Source organism: Aquarana catesbeiana, linkage group LG07, assembly GCF_042186555.1.
Source record: "Aquarana catesbeiana isolate 2022-GZ linkage group LG07, ASM4218655v1, whole genome shotgun sequence".
In the NCBI taxonomy this organism is placed as follows: domain Eukaryota; kingdom Metazoa; phylum Chordata; class Amphibia; order Anura; family Ranidae; genus Aquarana; species Aquarana catesbeiana.
In genome coordinates, this window is record NC_133330.1 from 150,982,560 (window position 1) to 150,999,016 (window position 16,457).

Here is a 16,457-nt window from a genome sequence, read left to right on the forward strand (position 1 = left end):
GCTGATGATTGGCCAAGCATGCACTATGACCCGCATGCTTGGCCAATCACAGCGCCGTCTGAACAGAGAGCCGTAATTAGCCAAAGCCAAGGAGGCTTTGGCCAATTATGGCTCAGGGGATTTAGTACACGCCCCACACTATATAAGGCCGCCTGCATGGTAGCCCTGTGCAGTGTGTGTTCCGGCGTTGAGAGAGAGATAGATAGACAGAGAGACAGTGTTATTTGATTTAAGTTAGATAGATTAGGCAGGACAGACAGTGAGTTAGCTGCACTTACAGTGTATTGTGTATATATATATGCATCCCAGGTGTTGTGTATATATATATATATATATATATATATAAATATATATATATATATATATACACTGTATTCAGTTTAGCTAGATCCGTTCCTGTTATCTTGCTACTGACAGGCAGGCTTGTGTTGTTACAGTATTTACAGCTACCTGAAGAAAATTGCTGGTGTTCTTTTGATCCTATTAGTACCACAGTCAGGCAGCTAGACTATTTACAGTTAGTGTAGTGCGTCCACCTCACAGTGTTCAGTTAAAGCTACAAGTTAGTGTAGTGCGTCCTCCTCATAGTGTTCAGCTAAAACTACAAGTTAGTGTAGTGTGACCTCTGTACAGTGTTCAGCTAAAGCTACAAGTTAGTGTAGTGCGTCCTCCTCACAGTGTCCAGCTAAAACTACAAGTTAGTGTAATGCGACCTCTGTACAGTGTTCAGCTAAAGCTACAAGTTAGTGTAGTGCGTCCTCTGAACAGTGTTCAGCTAAAGCTACAAGTTAGTGTAGTGCGTCCTCCTCACAGTGTCCAGCTAAAACTACAAGTTAGTGTAATGCGACCTCTGTACAGTGTTCAGCTAAAGCTACAAGTTAGTGTAGTGCGTCCTCTGAACAGTGTTCAGCTAAAGCTGCAAGTTAGTGTAGTGCGTCCTCCTCACAGTGTTCAGCTAAAACTACAAGTTAGTGTAGTGCGACCTCTGCACAGTGTTCAGCTAAAGCTACCTGTAGAAGGTTGGCGATGTTTTCCTGAGCTGATCCTATCACTACCGCAGGCAGCTAAATAAGCTACAAGTTAGTTTTTTGCAAGCTCTGCACAGTGTTCAGCTAAAGCTACCTGTAGAAGGTTGGTGGTGTTTTCCTGATCCTATCACTACCGCAGGCAGCTAAATAAGCTACAAGATAGTTTTTTGCGACCTCTGCACAGTGTTCAGCTAAAGCTACCTGTAGAAGGTTGGTGGTGTTTTCCTGATCCTATCACTACCGCAGGCAGCTAAATAAGCTACAAGTTAGTGTAGTGGGTCATCCTCACAGTGTTCAGCTAAAACTACAAGTTAGTGTAGTGCGACCTCTGCACAGTGTTCAGCTAAAGCTACCTGTAGAAGGTTGGCGATGTTTTCCTGAGCTGATCCTATCACTACCGCAGGCAGCTAAATAAGCTACAAGTTAGTTTTTTGCAAGCTCTGCACAGTGTTCAGCTAAAGCTTCCTGTAGAAGGTTGGTGGTGTTTTCCTGATCCTATCACTACCGCAGGCAGCTAAATGAGCTACAAGTTAGTTTTTTGCGACCTCTGCACAGTGTTCAGCTAAAGCTACCTGTAGAAGGTTGGTGGTGTTTTCCTGATCCTATCACTACTGCAGGCAGCTAAATAAGCTACAAGTTAGTGTAGTGCGTCCTCCTCACAGTGTTCAGCTAAAACTACAAGTTAGTGTAGTGTGACCTCTGCACAGTGTTCAGCTAAAGCTACCTGTAGAAGGTTGGTGGTGTTTTCCTGATCCTATCACTACCGCAGGCAGCTAAATAAGCTACAAGATAGTTTTTTGCGACCTCTGCACAGTGTTCAGCTAAAGCTACCTGTAGAAGGTTGGTGGTGTTTTCCTGATCCTATCACTACCGCAGGCAGCTAAATGAGCTACAAGTTAGTTTTTTGCGACCTCTGCACAGTGTTCAGCTAAAGCTACCTGTAGAAGGTTGGTGGTGTTTTCCTGATCCTATCACTACTGCAGGCAGCTAAATAAGCTACAAGTTAGTGTAGTGCGTCCTCCTCACAGTGTTCAGCTAAAACTACAAGTTAGTGTAGTGTGACCTCTGCACAGTGTTCAGCTAAAGCTACCTGTAGAAGGTTGGTGGTGTTTTCCTGATCCTATCACTACCGCAGGCAGCTAAATAAGCTACAAGATAGTTTTTTGCGACCTCTGCACAGTGTTCAGCTAAAGCTACCTGTAGAAGGTTGGTGGTGTTTTCCTGATCCTATCACTACCGCAGGCAGCTAAATAAGCTACAAGTTAGTGTAGTGCGTCATCCTCACAGTGTTCAGCTAAAACTACAAGTTAGTGTAGTGCGACCTCTGCACAGTGTTCAGCTAAAGCTACCTGTAGAAGGTTGGCGATGTTTTCCTGAGCTGATCCTATCACTACCGCAGGCAGCTAAATAAGCTACAAGTTAGTTTTTTGCAAGCTCTGCACAGTGTTCAGCTAAAGCTACCTGTAGAAGGTTGGTGGTGTTTTCCTGATCCTATCACTACCGCAGGCAGCTAAATAAGCGACAAGTTAGTTTTTTGCAACCTCTGCACAGTGTTCAGCTAAAGCTACCTGTAGAAGGTTGGTGGTGTTTTCCTGATCCTATCACTACTGCAGGCAGCTAAATAAGCTACAAGTTAGTGTAGTGCGTCCTCCTCACAGTGTTCAGCTAAAACTACAAGTTAGTGTAGTGTGACCTCTGCACAGTGTTCAGCTAAAGCTACCTGTAAAAGGTTGGTGGTGTTTTCCTGATCCTATCACTACCGCAGGCAGCTAAATAAGCTACAAGTTAGTGTAGTGCGTCCTCCTCACAGTGTTCAGCTAAAGCTACCTGTAGAAGGTTGGTGGTGTTTTCCTGATCCTATCACTACCGCAGGCAGCTAAATAAGCTACAAGTTAGTGTAGTGCGATCTCTGCACAGTGTTCAGCTAAAGCTACCTGTAGAAGGTTGGTGGTGTTTTCCTGATCCTATCACTACCGCAGGCAGCTAAATTATTAACACATTAGTGTAGTACGACCTCTGCACAGTGTTCAGCTAAAGCTACCTGTAGAAGGTTGGTGGTGTTTTCCTGATCCTATCACCACTGCAGGCAGCTAAATTATTTACACGTTAGTGTAGTGCGACCTCTGCACAGTGTTCAGCTAAAGCTACCTGTAGAAGGTTGGTGGTGTTCTCATACTACAGACAGGCAGTTGATTTTGCTAGCTGCAGTATCAATATATATATATATATATATATATATATATATATATATATATCCCAGCTTAGTGCAGCTACAGGCCATTAGTATGTCTGGAAGGCCAACAAAGAGAGGCAGACAGTCACAAGCCAATAAAAGAGGGCAAGCAGGCTCTGTGTCTAGAGGCAACAGTGCTGGTCGTGGAGACGGTGCATCCTCATAAGCACGTGGCCGTGGGACACACTTGGCCTTTTTTTTGGCAGCTGGCCATGTTGAGCTGCAACATGTGGAAGACTTGGTCGAGTGGATGACCAAGCCATCCTCATCCTCCTCATCCTCTCTCACTAATGCTCAGGGTACTTTGTCTGGCAAAGCAGCTGCCAACGCGGCCTCTTCCCTCGGCTCAATGGCATCAGTGATTCCTTCCCTAGTCCCACCATGTCCTCCTGAGGAGTCCCTCGAACTGTTTGACCACAGTGTTGGGTACATGCTCCAGGAGGATGCCCAGCGTTTAGAAGGCTCTGATGATGATACTGAGCTAGATGAAGGCAGTAACGTGAGCACGGACAGAGGGGGTGCCCAAGAAGGACAGCATCAGGCAGTCATGCTCCCCCTGCTGCAGCATACTGCCAGGATTGCTCAAGTGATGAGGAGGGAGGGGATGATGAGGTCACTGACTCAACATGGGTGCCTGATAGGAGAGAGGAGGAGGAGGCACATCACCAACGAGGCAGGCCTAAGGGCAGCTCACTGACTGCATCACACTGCAAAGCTCCGCATGTGCAGGGCGCTGCTGTCTCTGCACGTTATTCTAAAAGTTCTTTGGTGTGGGCCTTTTTTGAGACGAGTGCATCAGATCGCACCGCTGCTATTTGCAACATATGTCTCAAGTGTATCTCGCATGGCCAAAACATCTCCCGCTTGGGCACCACATGCTTGACCAGACATATGTTGACCTGCCATGCAGTTCGTTGGCAAGCGTATCTAAAAGACTCACACCAAAGAACAAAGAGGACCTCTCCTTGCTCCTCATCAGCTGAGATCTCCAACCCCACTATACCTTCAGTCCTCTCTGAGACTTGCACTGAGAGGAATGAAGGTGTAGAATTAGGTGTGTCACAGCCAAGTACTTGTGGGCAATCTGCTTTCGGTACACCGACGTCAGATTGTACCAGGCAAATTTCCCTGCCCCAGCTGCTGCACCGCCGAAAGAAGTTCGCTCCCAGCCATCCACATGCCCAGCGGTTGAATGCTAGCTTGGCAAAATTGCTAGCACTTCAACTGCTACTTTTTCAGTTGGTAGACTCTGTCCCCTTCCGTGAGTTTGTGGAATGTGCCGTTCATCAGTGGCAGGTACCCAAATGCCACTTTTTCTCACAGAAGGCGATTCTGGCTCTCTACCGGCATGTGGAAGGCAAATGTCTTGGCCTCACTGACTCATGGTCCAGCAGGCATGGACAGGGACGTTTCCTAAGTTTCACGGCCCATTGGGTCACTCTGCTGGCAGCTGGGAAGGATGCAGGACAAGGTGCAGTAGTGTTGGAGGTTGTTCCGCCACCACGCCTCCAAAATGCCACCACTAATGATTGTGATACACCTCTCTCCTCCACCCCCTCCTCTTCTTCTTCCTCCATGGCCTCTTCCTGTGCTTTGTCCTCGGAACCAGCGGTGCTCCGTAGGCATTCAAGGGGCTATGCAAGTACGCAGGCCAAAAGATGCCATGCGGTGCTTGAGCTGGTGTGCTTGGGGGACAGGAGCCACACTGGGGCAGAGGTTCTGTCAGCTCTGCAGGGGCAGGTTCAGAGGTGGTTGACGCATGCCAACCTAAGGCAGGAATGGTGGTTTGCGACAATGCCACCAACCTCCTCTCCGTAGGGATGAGCCGAACACCCCCCTGTTCGGTTTGCACCAGAACATGCGAACAGGAAAAAAGTTCGTTCGAACATGCGAACACCGTTAAAGTCTATGGGACACGAACATGAATAATCAAAAGTGCTAATTTTAAAGGCTTATATGAAAGTTATTGTCATAAAAAGTGTTTGGGGACCTGGGTCCTGCCCCAGGGGACATGGATCAATGCAAAAAAAAGTTTTAAAAACGGACGTTTTTTCAGGAGCAGTGATTTTAATAATGCTTAAAGTCAAACAATAAAAGTGTAATATCCCTTTAAATTTCGTAGCTGGGGGGTGTCTATAGTATGCCTGTAAAGGGGCGCATGTTTCCTGTGTTTAGAACAGTCTGACAGCAAAATGACATTTTGAAGGAAAAAACTCATTTAAAACTACTCGCGGCTATTGCATTGCCGACAATACACATAGAAGTTCATTGATAAAAATGGCATGGGAATTCCCCAAAGGGGAACCCCGAACCAAAATTAAAAAAAAAATGACGTGGGAGTCCTCCTAAATTCCATACCAGGCCCTTCAGGTCTGGTATGGATATTAAGGGGAACCCCGGCCAAAATTTAAAAAAAAAAATGACGTGGGGTTCCCCCTAAATTCCATACCAGACCCTTCAGGTCTGGTATGGATTTTAAGGGGAACCCCGCGCCAAAAAAAAAAAAAAAAAAACGGCGTGGGGTCCCCCCAAAAATCCATACCAGACCCTTATCCGAGCACGCAACCTGGCAGGCCGCAGGAAAAGAGGGGGGGACGAGAGTGCGGCCCCCCCTCCCTCCTGAACCGTACCAGGCCACATGCCCTCAACATTGGGAGGGTGCTTTGGGGTAGCCCCCCAAAACACCTTGTCCCCATGTTGATGAGGACAAGGGCCTCATCCCCACAACCCTGGCCGGTGGTTGTGGGGGTCTGCGGGCGGGGGGCTTATCGGAATCTGGAAGCCCCCTTTAACAAGGTGACCCCCAGATCCCGGCCCCCCCCTGTGTGAAATGGTAAGGGGGTACATAAGTACCCCTACCATTTCACGAAGAAAGTGTCAAAAATGTTAAAAATGACAAGAGACAGTTTTTGACAATTCCTTTATTTAAATGCTTCTTCTTTCTTCTATCTTCCTTCATCTTCTGGTTCTTCTGGTTCTTCTGGCTCTTCTGGTTCTTCCTCCGGCGTTCTCGTCCAGCATCTCCTCCGTGGCGTCTTCTGTCTTCTTCTCCTCGGGCCGCTCCGCACCCATGGCATGGGAGGGAGGCTCCCGCTCTTCTCTTCTTCTTTTCTTCTCTTCTTCTATTCTTCATTTTCTTCTCCGGGCCGCTCCGCAATCCATGCTGGCATGGAGGGAGGCTCCCGCTGTGTGACGGCGCTCCTCGTCTGACAGTTCTTAAATAACGGGGGGGCGGGGCCACCCGGTGACCCCACCCCCCTCTGACGCACGGTGACTTGACGGGACTTCCCTGTGGCATTCCCTGTGACGTCACAGGGAAGTCCCGTCAAGTCACCGTGCGTCAGAGGGGGGCGGGGTCACCGGGTGGCCCCGCCCCCCCGTTATTTAAGAACTGTCAGACGAGGAGTGCCGTCACACAGCGGGAGCTTCCCTCCATGCCAGCATGGATTGCGGAGCGGCCCGGAGAAGAAAAGAAGAAAAGAAGAAGAGAAGAAGAGAAGAAAAGAAGAAGAGAAGAGCGGGAGCCTCCCCCCCATGCCATGGGTGCGGAGCGGCCCGAGGAGAAGAAGATAGAAGACGCCGCGGAGGAGATGCTGGACGAGAACGCCGGAGGAAGAACCAGAAGAGCCAGAAGAACCAGAAGAACCAGAAGATGAAGGAAGATAGAAGAAAGAAGAAGCATTTAAATAAAGGAATTGTCAAAAACTGTCTCTTGTCATTTTTAACATTTTTGACACTTTTTTCGTGAAATGGTAGGGGTACTTATGTACCCCCTTACCATTTCACACAGGGGGGGGGCCGGGATCTGGGGGTCACCTTGTTAAAGGGGGCTTCCAGATTCCGATAAGCCCTCCGCCCGCAGACCCCCACAACCACCGGCCAGGGTTGTGGGAATGAGGCCCTTGTCCTCATCAACATGGGGACAAGGTGTTTTGGGGGGCTACCCCAAAGCACCCTCCCAATGTTGAGGGCATGTGGCCTGGTACGGTTCAGGAGGGAGGGGGGGCCGCACTCTCGTCCCCCCCTCTTTTCCTGTGGCCTGCCAGGTTGCGTGCTCGGATAAGGGTCTGGTATGGATTTTTGGGGGGACCCCACGCCGTTTTTTTTTTTTTTTTTGGCGCGGGGTTCCCCTTAATATCCATACCAGACCTGAAGGGCCTGGTATGGAATTTAGGGGGACTCCCACGTCATTTTTTTTTTTTAATTTTGGTTCGGGGTTCCCCTTTGGGGAATTCCCATGCCGTTTTTCTCAATGAACTTCTATGTGTGTTGTCGGCAATGCAATAGCCGCGAGTAGTTTTAAATGAGTTTTTTCCTTCAAAATGTCATTTTGCTGTCAGACTGTTCTAAACACAGGAAACATGCGCCCCTTTACAGGCACACTATAGACACCCCCCAGGTACGAAATTTAAAGGGATATTACACTTTTATTGATTGACTTTAAGCATTATTAAAATCACTGCTCCTGAAAAAACGGCCGTTTTAAAAACTTTTTTTTGCATTGATCCATGTCCCCTGGGGCAGGACCCAGGTCCCCAAACACTTTTTATGACAATAACTTGCATATTAGCCTTTAAAATTAGCACTTTTGATTTCTCCCATAGACTTTTAAAGGGTGTTCCGCGGCATTCGAATTTGCCGCGAACACCCCAAATTGTTCGCTGTTCGGTGAACTTGCGAACAGCCAATGTTCGAGTCGAACATGAGTTCGACTCGAACTCGAAGCTCATCCCTACCTCTCCACCCTCCGACAGGGACAACTGACCCATGTGCCCTGTTTGGCTCCCGTCCTTAACTTGGTGGTGCAGCGGTTCTAGGGCAGGTACCTGGGCTTACAAGATGTCCTGAGGCAGGCCAGGAAAGTCTGTGTGCATTTTCGCCAGTCATATAATGCCAGTGCTTGGCTGGCAGACCTCCAAAAGGAGTTTAACCTGCCCAAGAACAGCCTAATCTGTTACATGCCCACCAGGTGGAACTCAACGTTGGCCATGCTGCAGCGGCTGCACACGCGGTAGAGGGCCATCAATGAGTACCTGTGAGACTATGGCACCAGGACAGGGTCAGGGGAGCTTGTTTTTTTTTCCCCACGCCAGTGGGCCATGATCAGGGATGCATGCACTGTCCTGTCACCATTTGAGGAGGCCATGAGGATGGTGAGCAGTGACAGTGCATGCATCAGTGACACTGTCCCCCTTGTCCACCTGTTGGAGCACACGCTGCGTGGAATAATGGACAGGGCACTTGAAGCAGAACAGAGGCAGGAAGAGGAGGACATTCTTTAGCTCTCAAGGCCCTCTTTATCCAGACAGTGTTCCTGCGTGCCAGCCGATCACACAGGAAGAGGACGAGGAGAAGGAAGAGGATTGTGTCAATATGGAGGTGGAGCCTGGCACTCAGCATCAGCAGCAGTCTTTAAGGGATCAGTACCAAGAAACACATGGACTTGTATGTAGCTGGGAGGAGGTGGCTGCGCACCATGTCGTCCTTAGTGACCCAGAGGACTCCGGACCGAATGCCTCAGCAAACCTATGCTGCATGGCCTCCCCGATCCTGCAAAGCCTGCGTAAGGATCCTCGTATTCGTGGTATCAAGGAGAAGGACCAATACTGGCTGGCAACCCTCCTTGATCCACGTTACAAGGGTAAGGTTGCGGACCTTATCTTGCCATCGCAGAGGGAGCAGAGGATGAAACATCTTCGGGAGGCCTTGCAGAAAGGTCTGTGCAACGCGTTCCCAGAGACTGGGAGGTTACAAACTCCTGTTTCTGGACAACGTGTTGCTGAGGCTTCGGTCAGTCAAAGAAGGAGCGGTGGAGAAGGTGGCCGTCTGACCGATGCGTTCAGACAATTTTTTAGGCTGCAGCCCCAAGGTATGATCGGTTTCAGCAACCATCGCCAGCGTCTGACTTGGACACCTTTCCCACCGAAAATCCTCTGGGTTACTGGGTCTTGAGGATGAATCACTGGCCAGAGCTTGCACAGTATGCAATTGAGCTACTGGCCTGTCCTGCATCCAGGGTTCTTTCGGAACGCACATTCAGTGCTGCTGGAGGCTTTGTAACCGATCACAGGGTGCGTCTGTCCACCGACTCGGTCGATCAACTGACCTTCATAAAAATGAATCAGTCTTGGATCACCACCAGCTACCAAGCACCTGATGTAACCGAATAATTTTTTTTGAAATGTCAGATCCCTTCAAAGACTGCCTATGCTGATGCTGAGTGACTATCCTGTTATGCTGAGTAATTATCCTCTTCCTTCTCAGTGATAATGCTGATAAGGCCCAATTTTTAAGCCTCTGTTTAACAGGGGCATGTAATTACAATTTTTGGTGCAATTCTTTGCAGCAGGGCTTGTTCCTGTGTTCCAACTAGAGTATCTGTGAGGGGTTGCAGTGTTGTGGCACCAGCACCAGTGCCTAAGGCACAATTTTTCAGCCCCTGTTTAACAGGGGCGTGTAATTACTATTTTTGATGTAATACTTTGCAGCAGGGCTAGTTCCTGCGTTCCAACTAGAGTATCTGTGAGGGGTTGCAGTGTTGTGGCACCAGCACCAGTGCCTAAGGCCCAGTTTTTCAGCCCCTGTTTAACAGGGGCGTGTAATTACAATTTTTGATGCAATACTTTGCAGCAGGGCTCATTCCTGCGTTCCAACTAGAGTATCTGTGAGGGGTTGCAGTGTTGTGGCACCAGCACCAGTCCGTAAGGCCCAATTTTTCAGCCCCTGTTCAACAGGGACATGTAATTACAATTCTTGATCGAATATTTCACAGCAGGGCCCGTTTCTGCGCCCACCAAGATTATCTGTGAGGACTTACAGTGTTGTGCCACCAGCACCACCACCACCACTACCAAAGGCCCAATTTTTGAGCCCCTGTTCAACAGGGGCATGTAATTACAATTCTTGAACGAATATTTCACAGCAGGGCCCGTTTCTGCGCCCACCAAGATTAACTGTGAGGACTTATGCCCCGTACACACGGTCGGACTTTGTTCGGACATTCCGACAACAAAATCCTAGGATTTTTCCGACGGATGTTGGCTCAAACTTGTTTTGCGTACACACGGTCGCACAAAGTTGTCGGAATTTCCGATCGCCAACCACGCGGTCACGTACACCACGTACGACGAGACTAGAAAAGGCCGGTTCAGAACCAAGCGTGGCACCCTTTGGGCTTCTCTTGCTAATCTCGTGTTAGTAAAAGTTTGGTGAGAGACGATTCGCGCTTTTTCAGACTCGTGGCTTTCAGATCGTTTTCTGCCATTCAGTTTGTGCTTGTGGGTTGTTATCTGCTCTTCAGTGCGTGCAGCAAGTTCCACGTGACTTTAATTAGTCATTGTATTCTTGTTCGTTCGTTACTGTTTTTCAGGTCGCTCTTCACAGGCCTTGCTGTTCTTCAGTGCGTTCTGTTACTTCGTTCTGAGCAGCCGACCGTTTTCTAGCCATGTTGCGTATGCGTACTCCTCGTAGAGTTCGTGCTGTGCGGGGGCTTGGTGTTGGGGTCCTGACCTTGACACAAGTCCAGTCCATGAACAGGGTGGGGAGGAGTTCATGGACCAAGAATTGGTTGCTTCAGCATGACCAGTTCTCTTATATGCCTTTGCTCCGTGAGATCCGTGAGAATAATCCTGATGATTTCAGGAACTTTCTCAGGATGACGGACCACGTGTTTCACTGTCTGTTGGCTTCGCTGACCCCTTATATTAGCAGGCAGGATACCTGCATGAGGCAAGCCATCACTTCGAGCAGAGGTTGAAGTTCTCGACAGGCATCTCCCCCCAGGCTCTGGGTATCATTATCCCAGAGACCTGTTCTGCCATCATCCAGGTCCTGCAGAAGGAGTATATGAAGGTAAGATTTTTATCCTTTTATATCACATTTTATTGTATTGAATGTTTGCTAATATATTGTATTTCTTTCCTCATTCCCTAATTACCATGATTGGAATATGCTGTGAATGTCCCCTTTGTCCTCATGCATGCAGGATTTTTATGTAATTATTATTTTAGGTCCTTCATACATATTTGCCCTTCAATAACCTCCCCAGCATGGTGTCTCCTGGCCCTATATTCACCTCATGTAGTCACTTAACAATGTATTTTTTCTGCTCCATAGTAGTGCTTTACCCCAAACACCCCTTAAAATGTTTTGAAATGTTATTTTTGCTTTAAATTCAGGCAGAGTGCCAGAGGCTTTTTTTGGTGGTGTCCCCAAATAATTTTTAGTAGCTCTCCCTCCCCCAACTGCTAAGTCAGCTGATCCCAATTCTCTATCCTCAATCATCTATCTCCTGACTTTGCCAAACCCATACACACTATACTCATCTCTTTTGTGCTCTGATTTATGGATGAATTCCCCAAAGCATGTAGTGCAAGGGCCTGCCTGTATACTTTCAAATGGTACTGTTTAAAGTTTTTGGATCCTATTATTATCTTGATACATAATAGCAGAATGTTCAAATGTCCTCAAATGTGTACAGTGTGTATTTCTATCTTTGTATTATGACACTTCTTACCTGTCCAGTGGGCTGCCAAAAGTGTAACTAAGGAGGGGCTGTTCCAAGTAATACCCATTATTTAGGCATTCATCTCTCAATGAAGTGAAGAGGGTTACCTGTCCAAGATTTCCACACACCCCATAATGTTAGAAATGGCCCATGAGAGGGGGGAATATGATAGGTGTACCTTATACTTTGGCGTTGTTAAATTCCCCTTAATAAATGCTATCTGGAGGTTGACCCATAATGTTTGTGTCTAATCTGCTTGCCATGTTTCTGATCAAAAATAGTAATGTTTGTTGTTTTTTCCTCAACAGTTTCCTTCCACGCCACAGGAATGGCAGACTGTGGCCTCCCACTTTGCCCAGCGGTGGGACTTTCCTAACTGCGGAGGGGCAATTGATGGGAAACACGTCCACATCGTCCCACCATCCAACTCGGGGCCGTACTATTTCAACTATAAGGGGTTCAATAGCATAGTAATGTTGGCGGTGGTGTCGGCTAATTACGACTTCCTGTATGTAGACGTGGGGAAGAATGGCCGGATGTCCGATGGTGGAGTCATTGCCCAGACGGAGTTTTACAGGCGTCTCCAGAATGGCAGCTTGGACTTGCCAGCTCCAGAGGACAATGTGGAAGGACTCCCATTCGTGTTCGTTGCTGATGAAGCGTTTGCGCTGGGGGACCACCTGATGCGGCCATTCCCGATGAGGACCCTCACCCCGGAACAGAGGGATTTTAATTACCGGCTGGCCAGAGCCCGAAGAGTGGTGGAGAACACATTTGGAATCCTGGCCAGCCGGTTCTGCCTATTTCTGACACCCATCCATATGGCGGAGTATAAACTGAACCATATTATACTTGCGTGCTGTGTTCTCCATAACTTTTTAAGGAAACATTCGTCCAACTAGGCTGGCTCAGTTGGGCCTGAGGCCGGAATGATACATCAAACCACACTGACGGCGCTTGAAAGCGGACGTCCTGGCTTGCCCTCCCTGAGTGCCCGTGATGTCCGGTTATGCTACTTGGAGTTCTTTGCGGGTAGGGGGGCCATCAATATGCCAGCAAATATGTGAAGCCTTTTTATAATAAAAAAGAAAAAGAAATTCTTTGTGGACATTTACTGCTTGTGTTTGTTTTAGCTGACCCTGACAGAAATGTTTTGAGTGCAGAAAATGGCGTGATTATGTAACCTTATACAAAGCACTGTTGGCTGTTATTTACTAAATGCAAAAACACATTTCACTACAAGTGCACTTGCAACTGCACTGAACCTGCACTTGTAGTGCAAAGTGGATTTGCCCTTAGGAAATAACCCCCATTTTCACTGAAAACAGCAATTACATCACCCCAAAAGTGTTGTAGTGTTGAGACAATAATCCACACATTCTTGATTAACCAACTTTTTTATACCTGCACAATCACATGTGCATTTACCAAAGGTTTTTAAAACAAACCAACATGTTTGTTGTATAACAATTTTTGGGGTGGCATTATCAAAAATAGAAATGTCCATTTAAGATAAAACAGGCCTGTGTAAAACCAACAAGAAAGACAAAAAACTTGAACTTACAAAGTTTACATTAGGTAAAACCTGAAGGCAATATCAGACATCAGTATTTAGGAACTGTGTTTGATATTGCGTTCAGATGGGGGGAAATCACCCCTGGAAAAGCCAAATTTGGAAGATGCACACCAATTTACGAATGTCAACATGTGCTAGCTGCCATCACGGGGGATCAAGGGACGTGTTTTGGGGGAGCAAGCCCTTCCTCAACGCTACTTTATAATTGAGGAAGGGGTTGCACCCCCAAAACGCGTCCATTGATCTCCCGTGATGGCAGATAGCACATGTTGGCACACTGTGTGCATCCTCCAAATTTGGCTTTTCAAAACATTGCAAAAAGATTTAAAACATTGGACCACAATCAAAAAAGTGATTTTGTGGGGTTTTAAATTCGCCCCAAAAACATCAATGATGTTATTATTTTATTGAATCACATCATTTATTTTTTTCTGGATGTTTTGCAATTCGACATTACACCCCATGATCTCCCCGATCAGGATCTGGGCACTTTCAGATGTGAAAGGATCTCGATCCCTCACATCACGATCACCTGAAAAGAGAGAAACCAAACAAAAACAGGTATCAAAAATCTGCCAGCATCCATCTCTTACCTGAGCCTGTGTTCGCAGACACTCACCTGTTGTGGTGCCAATTTCCACCATATCTTCTTCCTCCTCCTGCTCTTCTTGGGTTGGGGGTATTTCACCTTCTTCCATAGGTGGGGGGTCTGTGGTCTCCTCGGATGAGGGGTGTCCTATTTGATGGCAGAACTAGAAATAGGAAACATTGCTTGGAAGTGGGGTACAATTGTCTATTTTAGCCGAGTTCCAAGATGTATTTTTTTTATTGCCCTTTGTCAAGCTTCAATACTTTACCTGTTTAGTACAAGCTTCACAGATGGAGACCCCCCTATAGTATACACTGGAGCACCTGTGTGGCCCCCTAATAAAAAGGGTGTTCTTGTGTCCCACACTGCTCCAGTGTGCAGATGTGAAAACAACTGCTCAGTGTCCTCTCCTTACACAGAATCTAGTTTGCATTTCATTCTAGTAACAAACCCATCTACACAAACAAATATTTGGCATCCAAGTAGGCCCTAAAAAATGTGGGAAAATGCATATGGCCTAAACAATGGTGTTTTAGAGGCCGAAAGAAAAATGTTTGATACGAACGAATAATGGGCCCATGAACATTAAATTTGCCCTTTTAAAAACTGTACAATTAAGAAAAGTATATGGAGCAGCACGAACGTAATAAAGACAAAAAGAATAGGAACACAGCACAACTACTTACTTTTTTGCAGCACTCTCCGGATCTTTCTGTACTGCTCTGGCTCTCTTAATTTCAGGTCCGACCACCGCTTCCTGAGCTGATCTTTCGATCGTCGTACCCCGAAATTCCTGTGAAGACTTTTGACCACTTTCGCCATGATCTTGGCCTTTCTGATATTGGGGTTGGGGTAAGGCCCATACTTTCTGTCATAGTCGGCCCTCTTCAGGATGTCCACCATCTCCAACATCTCCCCAAAGGACATATTTGTGGCCTTAAAACGTCTCCTTCTGGATCGGGACGTGTCCGGATCCGGGCTTTCCTCCTCCTCCTCCTCGTTCCTGTAATTATCACGCACCTGCTGTGACTCCGCCATGTGCTCTTCCCCCACTGCGCCGAACGAAAAGGGGCGGGGAATAGAATAGAAAGAACGTCAGGGGCGGGCGGAGTTACACGCATGCGCAGTGTATATAAAGCATAACACACGTACGATCTGTGAGCAGAGGAAGGAGCATTGGACGCGCCGATCATAAGAACGAAGGTAAGAGACAAACTTGTGCCTATACTGCTTCTACATTGAGGCCTATATTGTAACAAGATTAGGAGAGTTTTGTCTGACATTAGGCTTTGTCTTGTCTTGCAGTGAACATGGATATGCTAGTGAAAGACAATGACTTCATGTCAGTATTTCCATCCTCTGGAATTCCCTACCCCAATCTGTCAGACTGTCTCCAACTTTATCCACTTTTAGGCGATCCCTGAAAACTTTCCTTCAGAGAAGCCTATCCTGCCTCCATCTAACAACTGCACTATTTTCTCCATTAGCTCATCCCCCACAGCTATTACCCTTTTGTATCACTTGACCCTCCCTCCTAGATTGTAAGCTCTAACAAGCAGGGCCCTCTGATTCCTCCTGTATTGAATTGTATTGTACTTGTACTGTCTGCCCTAATGTTGTAAAGCGCTGCGTAAACTGTCGGCGCTATATAAATCCTGTATAATAATAATAATAATGTTAAGGGAGCTGCCATGTCTGTGGGAGATTAAACACCCCCATTACAAGAACCAAGCAAAGAGGAAGGCAGCACTGGAGCAATTGTGTGAAATTGTGAAGCAGGTGATCCCCACGGCAGACATCACATTTTTGAAGATCTTAATTGGTGGCCTGAGGAGCACATATGTAAGGGAGCGCAAGAAAGTCCAGGATTCGCAGAGATCCAGAGCAGCAGATGACATCTATGTCCCCAGGATGTGGTACTATGACAGGCTGCATTTTCTGGCAGGCCAGACTGAACCCATGTCATCACTCTCCAGTCTTCCTTCCACGCTTCCTTCCCCCCCAGCTGAGGCTTCTGATGCCCAACCTGGGCCTTCCAGGCAACATGTGGAGGAGCCCAGATTGAGCCAGGTCTAGCATTCCTCTAAATATTGCTGGTTGTCCAATCAATGATGTTAACTAGATGTTAGTTGGGAGTACTAATTTATGATTGTGATTGATGATGCAACAACTAAAACCATGTCCCTTTTTCATACACAGGGAAGACTCAGCCAGGAGGTGGCCGGGCCGAGCCGGCTGACTGATCTGCAGGTCCCTCCACTCCCCCTGGAAAGAGAAAGTGGCAGGAGGAGGAGTGCCCTAGAGGAGGCTGCCAGAGGACGCTTTTGGAGGGCTACAGAGGTCCTGGGAGCACCACACACCGTGGAGGAGGACATTGCTGCCACCATTGCCTATAAAATGCAGAGGATGGAGGAGGGCCAACAAGCCATGTGTGAGTCGTTCATATTGGAGGCTCTTAACAAAGGTATGAGGGGCCAAATTACAGCTCAGACACACCTTTGCGATGGTCCTCCTCCTCCTCCTGC